Source organism: Pinus tabuliformis, chromosome 7 (genome assembly GCF_031772625.1).
Source record: "Pinus tabuliformis cultivar Carrire ecotype Pingquan chromosome 7, CPIR1, whole genome shotgun sequence".
NCBI classification, from domain to species: Eukaryota; Viridiplantae; Streptophyta; class Pinopsida; order Pinales; family Pinaceae; genus Pinus; species Pinus tabuliformis.
The window spans coordinates 984999306-985011473 of record NC_142293.1 but is presented as its reverse complement, the minus strand read 5'-3'; the positions used below and the strand labels follow the sequence as shown (position 1 = coordinate 985011473).

General features: G+C 35.0%; 1 pseudogene; it reads right to left on the bottom strand.

Moving 5' to 3' along the window:
* The window catches only part of LOC149250909 (ABC transporter I family member 17-like), a 59316-nt pseudogene extending 47564 nt beyond the window's left edge, over positions 1-11752 (bottom strand).
* Positions 11753-12168: the final 416 nt, after the last annotated feature.

Below are 12168 nucleotides of genomic sequence, written 5' to 3'. Positions count from 1 at the left end.
GCGCCATGATCCATCCTTCTTGTGCACCAATACTACTGGAGCAGAGAAAGAACTTTGACTTGGTTGAATTATACCAGCCTCTAGCATTTCTGCAACCATACGTTCAATTTCACTCTTTTGGACATAGGGATATCTGTACGGCCTGATGTTTGGAGGAACACTTCCTGGAATCAGATGAATAGCATGATCATGATCACGCATAGGTGGGAGACCTTTGGGAGTCTCAAATACCTTGGAATGATTGTCCAAGACTTTTTGGAGATCTGGAGAAATAGATGATTCCAATGTGGAAACATCTAGCGAACATAATTGTGCAATTACACCTCTTTGTTCCTTTTTTAGAAGCTTTGTCATACCATTAGAGCTGATTATCTTTCCTGGTTTCCCTGCAATACCCCTTAATTCAACTTCCTTTCCTTCCACAGAAAATTTCATGAAAAGTTCTTGAAAATTAAAAGCTATTGTACCCAAGGATTGTAGCCATTGGACTCCTAGTACAACATCAGCACCTCCCATTGGAATGGAAAGCATTGGGCTAGTCAATACATATTCTCCCATGGATAGCTTGATATTATGGCACTTTCCAGAGCAATTTATTGTTCCTCCATTTGCAATCATCACTTGACACTCTGGTGCTGGATATAAGAAGCAATTCAATTCTTTTGCTACCTTACAATGAATAAAATTGTGGGTGCTTCCTGAATCAATCAACACTATTACCTTTTTCTTCTTGATTTGTCCTTCTATCTTGATGGTTTGAGGAGTGGTAATTCCTGCCAATGCATTACAAGATATGGTCGGATTCATTTCTTCTTTATCTAGGCTTTGTTCCTGGAGTATATCCTCTTCTTTTGACCTTTCTTGCTCCTTTTCTTCTTCCTCTTCACAATCTATGTAGAATAATTTCTTCTCAGCACACTTATGACCTTTAGTGTATTTGCTATCACAACTGTAACAAAGCCCTTTTGCTCTTTTTTCTTCCAATTGTTGTGGTGTCAACCTTATAGGTTGTGGAAGACTAGGGCAACAACACTTCCGTCTTTATAGTTGTGAGTGGTATGCTTCCTGGTTGCCATAATTTTGCTTTCCATTTTTCTTGCTAACCTGAATGCCTTCTCTAATGAATCAGGTTCCCAAAGGCGAACATCATGTTGGATATTATCCTTTAAAGACCCTATGAACACATCAATCCTATGCTCCTCTGGAATATCTTTTACCCTTATGTTCAATTTTTGGAACTCCTCAATGTGCTCCATTATTGAACCCTTTTGTTTGAGACTTATCAATTGGCTAAAAAAAGTGTTGCTTTTTGTATCCTCATAATGTGCTATCAATTCTTCCGTAAAAATTGCCCAAGTGATAAATTGTTTACGAGAGCAAAGCCATTGATACCATACAAACTGATTTGGTTCCAAATATAAAGTTGCCATACGTACCTTTTGTGTGTTTTGCACATTATTGAGATCGAAGAATTGCTCCATCTGTAATATCCATGTGGCGGGATCCTTGCCATCAAACTTCCTCATATCGATTTTTGGAATATGGTGAGTCTTCGATCCAACATTAGAGTCTATGGAATCATGATTAACATTTCTTTTGTTCTCATCATGAGTTTCCTTTAGTACCTTTTCACCCTTAGTGACCATTTCTTGTAGCAACTTATTCATATTTATCTTCAATTCTTCCATCTTATCATCCATGCCATCAATTTTAGCGTCCATGCCGTTCACCTTAGCTTCCATGCCATCCATCTTAGCTTCTACGCCTTTCTTTAAACAATCCATCTTAGCTTCTACACCCTTCTTTAAACCATCCATCTTAGCTTCTACATCTTTCCTTAAACCATCCATCTTAGATTCTGTTGCTTTTTGTGCAAGTGACACTTGTTGCACTTGTTCTTGTAATTTTGATATATCATATAGCATTTCTTCTTCTTCTTCATGAGTCATGCTAGAGCTTTCAGGTTCCTTACTAGGTGTTTGCATTTTCTTTCCTCGGGGCATCAGTTACCGATAATAATTCTCTAATATGCCCTTTGAATTCCTTCAAAATAAATTTTCAAACCAAGCTTAAGAAAAAATTAAAGAAAATCTACACACCTTTTTTCACTTTGTAGGAGCTCGATATTGCCTCTGATGTATCTCTGTACTTTCTGATTATCTAGTTCTAAATTTGTGATCTGTAGTAGCCCTCTGTGTCCTCTTTCCAATGCCACAAGTCTGACCCAAATTGGATTCTCCAAGGAAGAGTTATGCGAAATCTCCCACAGTGACTTGATTATAGACTAGTTCAGTAGAGCGAACTTGTACGACGTGCCACGAGTCACTGTTTCGACCTTTGGATCTGAAAAATACCCACAAGAAACTAATATCCGTCCTCTTTCTGTACCTTCTTACAAAACTTCAATTCGATCCCCAGAGAGAAAGTTATGACGATTTTCCCCAGGTCACCTGTTTTGAATGTAATTCAGGAGTCTGAAAAAAGACCAACTTCCTCAGATCATATCTCCGCAAATATCGCGCAAAAAGATCTGAAATTTGGACCCAAGGTTCAGCGTGATTTCTTCTCAAATGGGTTTTTTTTGCAACTTCTGAAACGTCACAGAAAAAAGTTATAGCGAAAATGCCACGATGACCTGTTTGGAGCAGCGAAACCCTAGAATCCAAAGCTCTGATACCAAATGTTATGAAACCAGCTCACAAAAAGATAGAAAAGAGAGATCCACGCCTTAGAATTCAGCCTCTTCGAGGGGGCAACCTCCTTTACATTACATAAATGAACAATTCTTGGATGATACAAATGACAAAACCTCCTTTCTATATATAGGAGTCTAAGGAGTCACAATATAATCCAGCCGACCTAACAATAATAATATAAAGCCACAAAAATAACAATAGAGGGATTCTATGGGGCACAGTAATAACAATATGGGGGCAATAGGGGCACAACAATATTAATAAGGGGTATAACTACAATAGTAATGGGGTAATCACTAGTATTATAGGGACCCAACATCTCTTCTAGGATGCATTGAGCCCATAACTCATCAAAAGGAGTTGAGTCTTTGTTAGAGTATATGCTCATTACAAAAATGCTCCATTCTGGTGTCAAAGAATTTACTACACATATGATCATTTCAGAATCAGAAATTGTCTCCTCAAACCCCTACAATTGATCTCTTATTTGAGAGATCTTCATTAGAAAGGAGGCCATATCCTCATCCTTTGATTTGTTCATTTTATATAGCTTATTTCTCAAAGACATATTTTGTCTTGATGTACTTATAAAGTACAAATCCACTAGCTTTTCATACATAGCCTTCGAAGTCTTCAAATTAACAAAAAGGGGAATTAGATGATCCTAGATGGATTCAACAATGATCCTTTGTGCCCTTACTTATTATTTATTTTCATTTTTCTAGTTATTAAGTTTTGTCTTTTCTAGGTTCAACTATTTCATTGAGGATATATTCCATTACTTCATGTTCTGCAAGTGCCAGATCAATCCTTGTTTTCCATGCTAGGAAATTTACTGAGTGAACGAGCTTATTGCTTTCCTTGCAGAAAGAACCCATATGACCTTTAGATTCATACATATAGAAACAATATGATACTTACTTAAATCTCAAGAATATTCCCTTCTCTGATGATGTCATCAACTATCTTGAGGCTTTCAAGGTCTTCAAAGAGACTTCAATGATGTTCTAGAAAGATGCCCTATAGGATACCTTCAATAACAATTTGATGAATGATACCAAGATTCCTTGATGTCTCCTTTACGGATGTCTTCCAGGTAGGTTAGATCAATAAGATTCAATCCTGCATCAGCTAGCTATTAGCTACACCTACATCTGCCAACTTCAACCTTGCAAATTCGACCTACACCTTCGACCTTATGTTACTGCTGCAAGAATCTTAGTTCTGGTACAAAACAGTTCTTCAAAATTTCCTCCTTTGAGTGAGTCAATAATTTCAAAGGTAATTAGGTCAAAACCAAGTATTTGGACTTTTTTTCAACTTGGATTTTTACTTTTATCTTTTGCAATTTAGACCTACAATTTCATCCTTCCTTGAAGCTACCAAAACCCTAATTCTTCATGACAAACAAACCCTTTTTTGTGTCAAAAAAAAGATCATTTTTTAGCTTCCTTATTTAGTTCACCTTAGCAGTGATACCATGTTGGAAAATTGTTAATTTAGATTTTCCTTAACCTTAATATTTTCTTGTGAAATTTACTTATCTTATTGTGTTTTCTTTATTATATCTTTTTCATCAAACAAATATCAAGAGAAAAATAGTAAAGACAATGGACACATAAATTAGTTTCCAAGCCAGGGAAAAACCCCTCCAAGGGGAAAAACTAGAAAAACTCTTGTCTTCTTATATAATTTAGACAACTAAGACCCAAACCCTAGACCAAGTCCTTCCTCCAAGTACCAAGTTAGCCCTTCAAAGAGACATTCCAGTTAGGTAAAATTCAAACAGAGTCTAATAGAGATAAACCCTTCCAAAACTTCACCAATCACATAGTTTCATCCCCCCCAGAAATGTAATTTTTGACCTGCAGTTACTTCATAAGTTTTGGCCCCTATAACTGCTCCAGAAACTCACATGCGTGAGAGAAAATGCCCAAGAAACTTATCTTCTTTCCTTCGGTAAATTTTTCTCCTTAAAAACTTGTCCTTCACTCTTCTTTCTTCTTCCTTCTATTGTAGATCAAATTTTTGATGATGATGTGTCAAATGACGTCAAATATGTCTATATATAGCCTTTCCAAGAGGTGAAATAGCCCCTCTCTAGGCCAACTTGTCTCTGCTAAGGCTGATTTGTACTAAGAGCCTTCCAGGAATTTTTAGACTCAAAAATAAATTCTCTTACAAAGTACATCTTGCCTGAAAGGCTCTTATAAACATGATGTTGACTCTCTTGACTCATGACAATAAATTCTATGACCTAAAAAACCCTAGAAACATGAAGAAAATGATTTTACCTAGAAGACCATCAATAAAAAGCATGAAACCCATGCTTTAAAATAATAACTTTTTCTTCTCTTAGTTTGTTTTGTATATAAGATACATGTTGAAATGAGTACAATAACAATTATAAAGACCGAAAATAGTTATATTTCCAACAATTGTGGTGCCAAGAAGGAAGAGGGAGATTAGGTATTCTCATCCATACCAACATCATAGAGACTACCATATTTTTAGCATAAAATTCTAGGAACCATGGTGTAATGAAGAGCCTTTCTCTACCCTAGAACCATAGTCCCTCATTTAGGGTGAAATTGAGATCTTTCAGTGTATCAAATTAAACAGTGAAAAATCCTTTTGAGCATAAATATAGATCATAGTTAGGGGTCCAAGTGGAAAATACCCATTGGTGTAACACATCATATTTCGGCTAGAAACCATTGAATTTGCATATTATGGCCCTAGATTGGAGAACAGAAAAAAGATAATTTACCTCTTGTAGGTTAAATTCCATATCTATTGCTTGTTCCATTTGATCTACGATGTAGGGTCCTAGGTTATGAATTTGATCAAATGGGCTATGAGCCTTCCCTTGCACTACATCCTTGAAAGATCCTAGTTCACTAACTTCCTTCCCTTTCAATGCATTCTTGAATGAGATAGATCCATTAGTGTTTCTTAATCCTAAAGCTCCACCCCTCATCCTCAGATTTAATATTATGATGCAGTTAATTGCAATACCGTAATATTTCAATTGAAAGGAATCCTATAGAAATTTCCCCTCGTATAGCAAACTTTGAAAAATCGCAGGTATAAAAAGGTTTTCTTAAATGCTTTACTTCATGTTTTCTGCTAGATCTGAGCCCAATATCTAGAAGATGAAGGTCTTCCCATTAAATGTTTTTATGAAAATTTAGAATTTCTTAGTATCTACCTCTCTTTTGGATAGATATGGGTGTAAGAGATAGAAGGGATCCTTCTCATTTGAATATTTACTTAGTTCTGCTCTGATCTTGGAGTTTTGGAATGAAAATACATATAGACCCAAAACCCACCATCGTATATAAAAATGAACACATGCCCTGCGCTGCAAGGGAGCTAGCTACCTTTCCCACGTAGAAACTTGATCCCATAGTATTATATAGGTAGGAGATCCCCACACTGGTGGATGTTCAGACTTGTATTCCATCTCTACAATAATCAAGCCACACTAGCCCTATGCCATGAGCCGTGAACCCATGATTTCATGACCTACGAGAAAAATCATATATGAGGGGAGAGTGCTTGTGTAATTAATTTACACACTGTAATCAAGTGTATTAATCATTATTAAATTAATTCTAATTCATACATGATTAGCATGTGAAAATATAATAATAATTAACTAATTACCTAAAATTCATATATGACTAATATGGGAGAAGATAATAATAATTAATTAGTTACTTGATCAATTTATGGAAAATATTTTATTCCTATAGTGACTTTAAGACTTGCCCAAATATGTCTTTCCATAAGGAGAATTCCCTACAAGTATGTTGCAGGGAAAAAAATGTACAAAGCATTAGTTTTGAGGTTGGTATCTCAAAAATAATATGGCTAAGAAATCATATTTCCTTTAAGGAAAAAGTACAAAACATTAGTTTTAAAATTTGTCTCTCAAAAATAATATGGAAAAGAAATCATTTTTTCTATAATATGTTGTAGGCAATATGGTCATCAATACGAGTTCTTGTGAAAACAAGCAAGAAGTAATTGGGCTTGTATTGGCTACAAATCCATATAATAAGCATCATACTTGGGTCAGAGTTACTGATGGAAATGGAAGAGCAGATTATTAAGATGAAGCAAATATTGAAAGGAATCCTAAGGCAAACAAATGAGTTATGCAAATAAAAAGAGGATGGCCATAAAATTTAGAGTGGATGAACATTTATTTTGAAAGTGAATCGAAAAAAAATCTCATTGAATTCAGGGCATTGTACTAATTTGACAACTCAATTTTGTTTTCTATATGAGATATTGAACATAATAAGATGAGTTGAATACATGCTTGCATTGTCTGCTTCCTTGATAGTGAATTGTGTTTCATGTGTCTTTGTTGAAAGAGTATGTACATTGATCCTAACCATGTCATTGACTTGAAGTATAATTCCAAGTATAGGCACTATGTATACTAGAAAAGAATGCCACGATGCTCCAGAACAAAACCATCATGTTAGTAAAGGTCTAATAGACCAACTACAACCTAGAAGAAATGACACGGGAGCTTAAAGATGCTATGCGGGAAGCATATATGCATTTATTTTGAATTTTTGGTGTAAAATTTATATAAATATATGTTAGTATGGTGTTGAGCATTGAGGAAGGTGACAAAATAAGTGGGAGAGGAATGTAATAACGTGAGTTTTGATCCATAGTTTAATAATGTATATTTTTACATGATGAAAGACTATAGAGCCTAGATATGTAATGGTTTCAAATATTATTAATAAAACACACCAGTGATTGCAAATAGGCAAGGACATGAGTAATAGAGGGATATGATCCCATTAGTGGATGGTAGCTAGAGAGTCTAAACCTCTTATTTATATTTTATTGTACCAGTATATGAATTAGTTAATACAATGTCAATATTTGAACTTCTAGGGGAAGTCATGTGTCATTTTGAGAGCATGCATATTTAACCTCACCTTTCTAGCTTGTCAGGGATTCATTATTCTCAATGGATTTGGTTCTTGCTTCTTCGAGAGAAGAAGAATTATAGTTCTAAGAGTCATTATTGTTGGATGTGTGTTAATACTTGTAAATTCTAGCATAAGAAGATGCTTGAGTGTTGGTATGCATTATAATTGTTAGTGAAATTTTCCCTGGTTGACTCTCTAGAGCTTCTAGCATTGAGATTTATGGACAAGTAGCATTGGATCCTTGCAGGGAAATATAATAGCATGAGGAACTACATTATAGAGAAGGGGTTTCTTTCCTTGGATTTTGTAGGCTAAAGGGGAAGGAGAGCTAAGAGTTGAGATTATCATGGGGTTAGTTGAGTAATTGTGTAGTTATGACTATTGTGCATATGTGCAAATAGAGAATTCTTGATAGATGATTGCATATGAGAGACAAGGATAATTTTAAGTATGGAAAATTATCTTGAAGTTTAAAAACATTGGCGAATCTTACTAGTCCCTAATATGAAAACTGTAAAATGTTTATTGATGTATTTGTAAAATTATTCAAATTTATAATGATTTTATTTATACTCTATATAACTTTGGTGATTTTAAAGGTAAAATAATTTATATTGTAAAATTTGGGCAAATCATTTTTCTAAAAAATGAAAATTGGCAAATCATTTTTCTGGAAAAATCATGGAAAATTAGCTCACCTGTGAATATTTGCCCCTAAAATTTTCCATTGTGAGAGATAGAGTTGACATAGGCACCTATCCTTGTGGTATCATAGCCTCGGATTAGGGGTAGCCTATTGTAGAGAGTTAATGTGCAACAAAGCCTATGGTTGGGTGGAATGTATGGTGACTACAGTTAGTTCGTGAATCTTTCATAAAGATAAGTATCTTCTATGTTCACTATGTATTTATATACTAATGTGTATTTTAATGCTTATCATTCTTTTACTATTGTGTATTCTTATGAGAATTTGCATGCCATATATTCAATGTTTCTTGGTTATCTACATGAGCTTATGTATGCCATGCACACTTTCTTGATTTTCTTTATTTTAATGTATAGTGGTATTATAGGTTGAATTTCACCAAAAAATTGTGTTTTTGAGTGTGCCTTGGGAACAAGTATGCTATATATTTACTTAGGTACATCACAATATGGGTTTGGCTATTGCTCTCTCCTAATGTGGGGACACTTGTAAGGGCGTTATGCCTTCTCCTAGGAGGATGAAGACTGAGCAATGGGTTATGCCTAACATTTTTTCTATCCTCTGTAGATCAATGACCCATCCCATAGAATTTACCATTGCTAAATAATTTCCTATGGAAATAAGAGGCACCTCCCTATTATGGTAGGGTTTTTCAAATACTGTAAGCCACCTATCCATCGAATGGCCTATAAATGGTTGAATGATGCACACATCCATACATTGGTGGTTTTAATTAGGATTTTGGATCAATAAACAATGTCATCATTGTTTCCTTAAAACGTATAAGTCCTTAACTTGGTTTTTATCTATCCATATTGTATAATATTCCAACACTATCTCCTTGTAATTCGATACGTGAGTTGATTGGCCTTATGCATGTGCAATGGAAGATACCATGGTCTCTAGGGAAGTGGCTAGTGATAGTTGGGATGGATTTTTAGTATTTAATAGGCCTTGTATCATGGCTCTAAAATACCTCAACCCAACATCAATTTCAAAGTTTATGTTTGTTGGTTATGAGTTGGGGTTTGGAGTGCCTACTTGAGGTGATGTTGGGTTTGGGTTATTGCACAAGAGATTCACCATAGTGACCAATACCCCACTACATTATTTCACAAAACGGGCTTTGAAATTATGGAAAATAGAGTTAATGAATAAGTGGGTGGGTGGGGAAGAGATGTGGGGTTGGAGGGTATATAGGCTTTGAGGTATATAAAAAGGGGTGTTCGGTAAAAATAAGGGATATATAATAAAAATAGGGGTTATATTTATTAGAAAAAAGTATTGGGAGCATGGTTCAAGTTTTTTTGGGGAAGTTTTATTAATATGTAGTAATAATAGAGGTATACTTTAATATCCCATGAATGTAGATGTTATGGCATAGTTTGGATAAGTGGAGACCCATGAGTGTTTGCTAGGTTTCATGGAAACAATGAATTTTTTCATTTGATAACATAAAATACAATTTTTTTAATAGAAAACTTATGGAAAACAAAATAATACAATAATATAAAATCATATAAATTATCAAATTATGAATAAACAAAAGATACACAAATAACTTATTATACATAAATCATACAAGAATATACAAACAAATGACCTTTGTGGTGGGGGGGGGGGGGGGGAAGAGAAAAATCGTGACAGAGAGGGAGGAAGGTTTTGAGAGAGATAGAGAGAGATATGGGCCTTAAGGAGTTAATGTGGAGAATGAACTTGCAATATCATGATGTTTTGAAACATGATCTTATCTAGTGAGACTAGACAATCTTGATTCTGTGTATTATATGATGATAAGAGCTTGTGGTTTTGTCATGAGATGTGGATTTACTCATTCACCTAAAGGATTATCGTTGTAGTATTTGCAAGAAACAAATATGAGTGTATTGCACATCTTAATGAGCTTAAAGATTGACATTATTAAAGACTAAAATTTGCAAATTTAGTGCTACATTCTAATACCATCACCCAAAATACTAGGTTGGAACAACACTTTAGCCTCAAATGAATGCTTTTTCCTTCCTATTGTGCCAAAATTAGAAGGATTTCACTCACTATGTGAAAATATGGCATTTCAAGTTTTTTTACTTCTTGTAAGTATCGACACTCAAAACTAATGGGACCATTACTTACAATTTCTAGGTCTCAATTTTATATAATTGAGCCTTCTCCATCAACACCTAATTTTTAACCATATGTAGGAGGGAAAAAAACGTGGGTTAATTTTAATAGTGCCATTAATTATCTTTTTTTTTTAATCAAGTAAGTGTAGGACCTGTTATCACTCAGGTTTTTCCCCAAAGTTGTAAGAAAGGGAATACGGCTGAGTTAACCACAGACCAATCTCTTAGATACAGATTATAGCCAATCTATACCCAGAGAGGGATCTCTCTATATGATTTAGCTTTTTCTGTATGTGTTAGGCTAGTTATGAAGTACAAGAGTTTTGTTTAGGTTTTGGATGGTGAGATTCAATAGAATAGTGAGGTAAACCTGAAAAGTTTCAGTCCATTGGGCATGATGGAGTCAAAGAAGGATAGCTTCCTGGATTCGGTTTCTAAACAGAGGATGGTATCACAGAGCAAGGTGGTCAAACATGGAACAAAATTAGGATGAAATTAGATGGAATGGAGTCAATGGGTGAAAGGCAATTAAGAATCCTTCATCAGGTTGACAGAGAGAAATGGCTTATTACTGTTAAGGAGCAATTAAGAATTCCTTAGCAAATAGTCAAGATGAAAGAATCAGGGGAAACAGGAGCAATTAAGAATTCACTGTTTATACTAATTCTGAAGAAAACATATAAAATAATAAAGATTGAAGACAGAGTGCATTTAAGCAAATTTTGAATGCTTCATTTTCTCTACTATTGAGATCATGAAACACAGGTCAAATAATAAACATAGAAATTGTAAAACACAAGTTAGAAGGGACTTATTGATCCATAAGATGATTCAAGAATTCTGTAACAGGTCTTCAGCATCAATTCCTCATCTATTAGGCTAGACAAAAATGGTTCCGACAACTTTTTATTCCAAAAGATTCAATATTACAGTCAAAACTATGAACATCCACCAACCCCAAATACTTCGCTTGGGGGGGCATTTATACAAAATATCAAAATATCTTACAAAATATCTGAAGGAGATAATATCTAGTGATGATTAATGCTTCTTTTACAAAAGATAGAGACGAACAGTCTCGGAAACAGGGAAACAATAAATTGACGCTGTGCTGGCCACTCCCTCTTTATTGAATGTACCAGAGGTAGGTTCTGTAAGTCGGTTTGCAGCTGTCCTCCACTGATATTCCACATTGGCTGCTCCGTCGTTGCCTGGATATTCCTTAGCCCTGATCTGATATACTTTGACCGGTATGACTCTCATTTATTTCTGTCTTCCGCATTATGGTAAATGGTCTAAAATTTTCAATTCACCAAGGTACCAAAGATAAGTTTATAGAATTTCTAACATACTTTGCCACCACTCCGGTCCTGGTAATTTATGTCTCTGAAGCTTCCTTAAAGTTTCGTCAGTCTCTGTGTATCTGAAGAAATTAGGTGGGATGGTGAACAGATGCTTCACCTCGTGCTCAATGTAGAATAAATTTTCTAGGCTGTCGTAGAGGGCCTGGCCAGATGGAAGTGCTTTTTCTCCTGAAGCACTCGTTGATGAAGTGATTTGATCAGCAGTATATTTATTCAATTTATGTACATAGTCTTTGTGTTTCATCAGATGATCATTACTTCCCAAAGGACTTGGAAAACCTTTTTTATGCAAGACTGTAAACTTTTCTGTGAAAG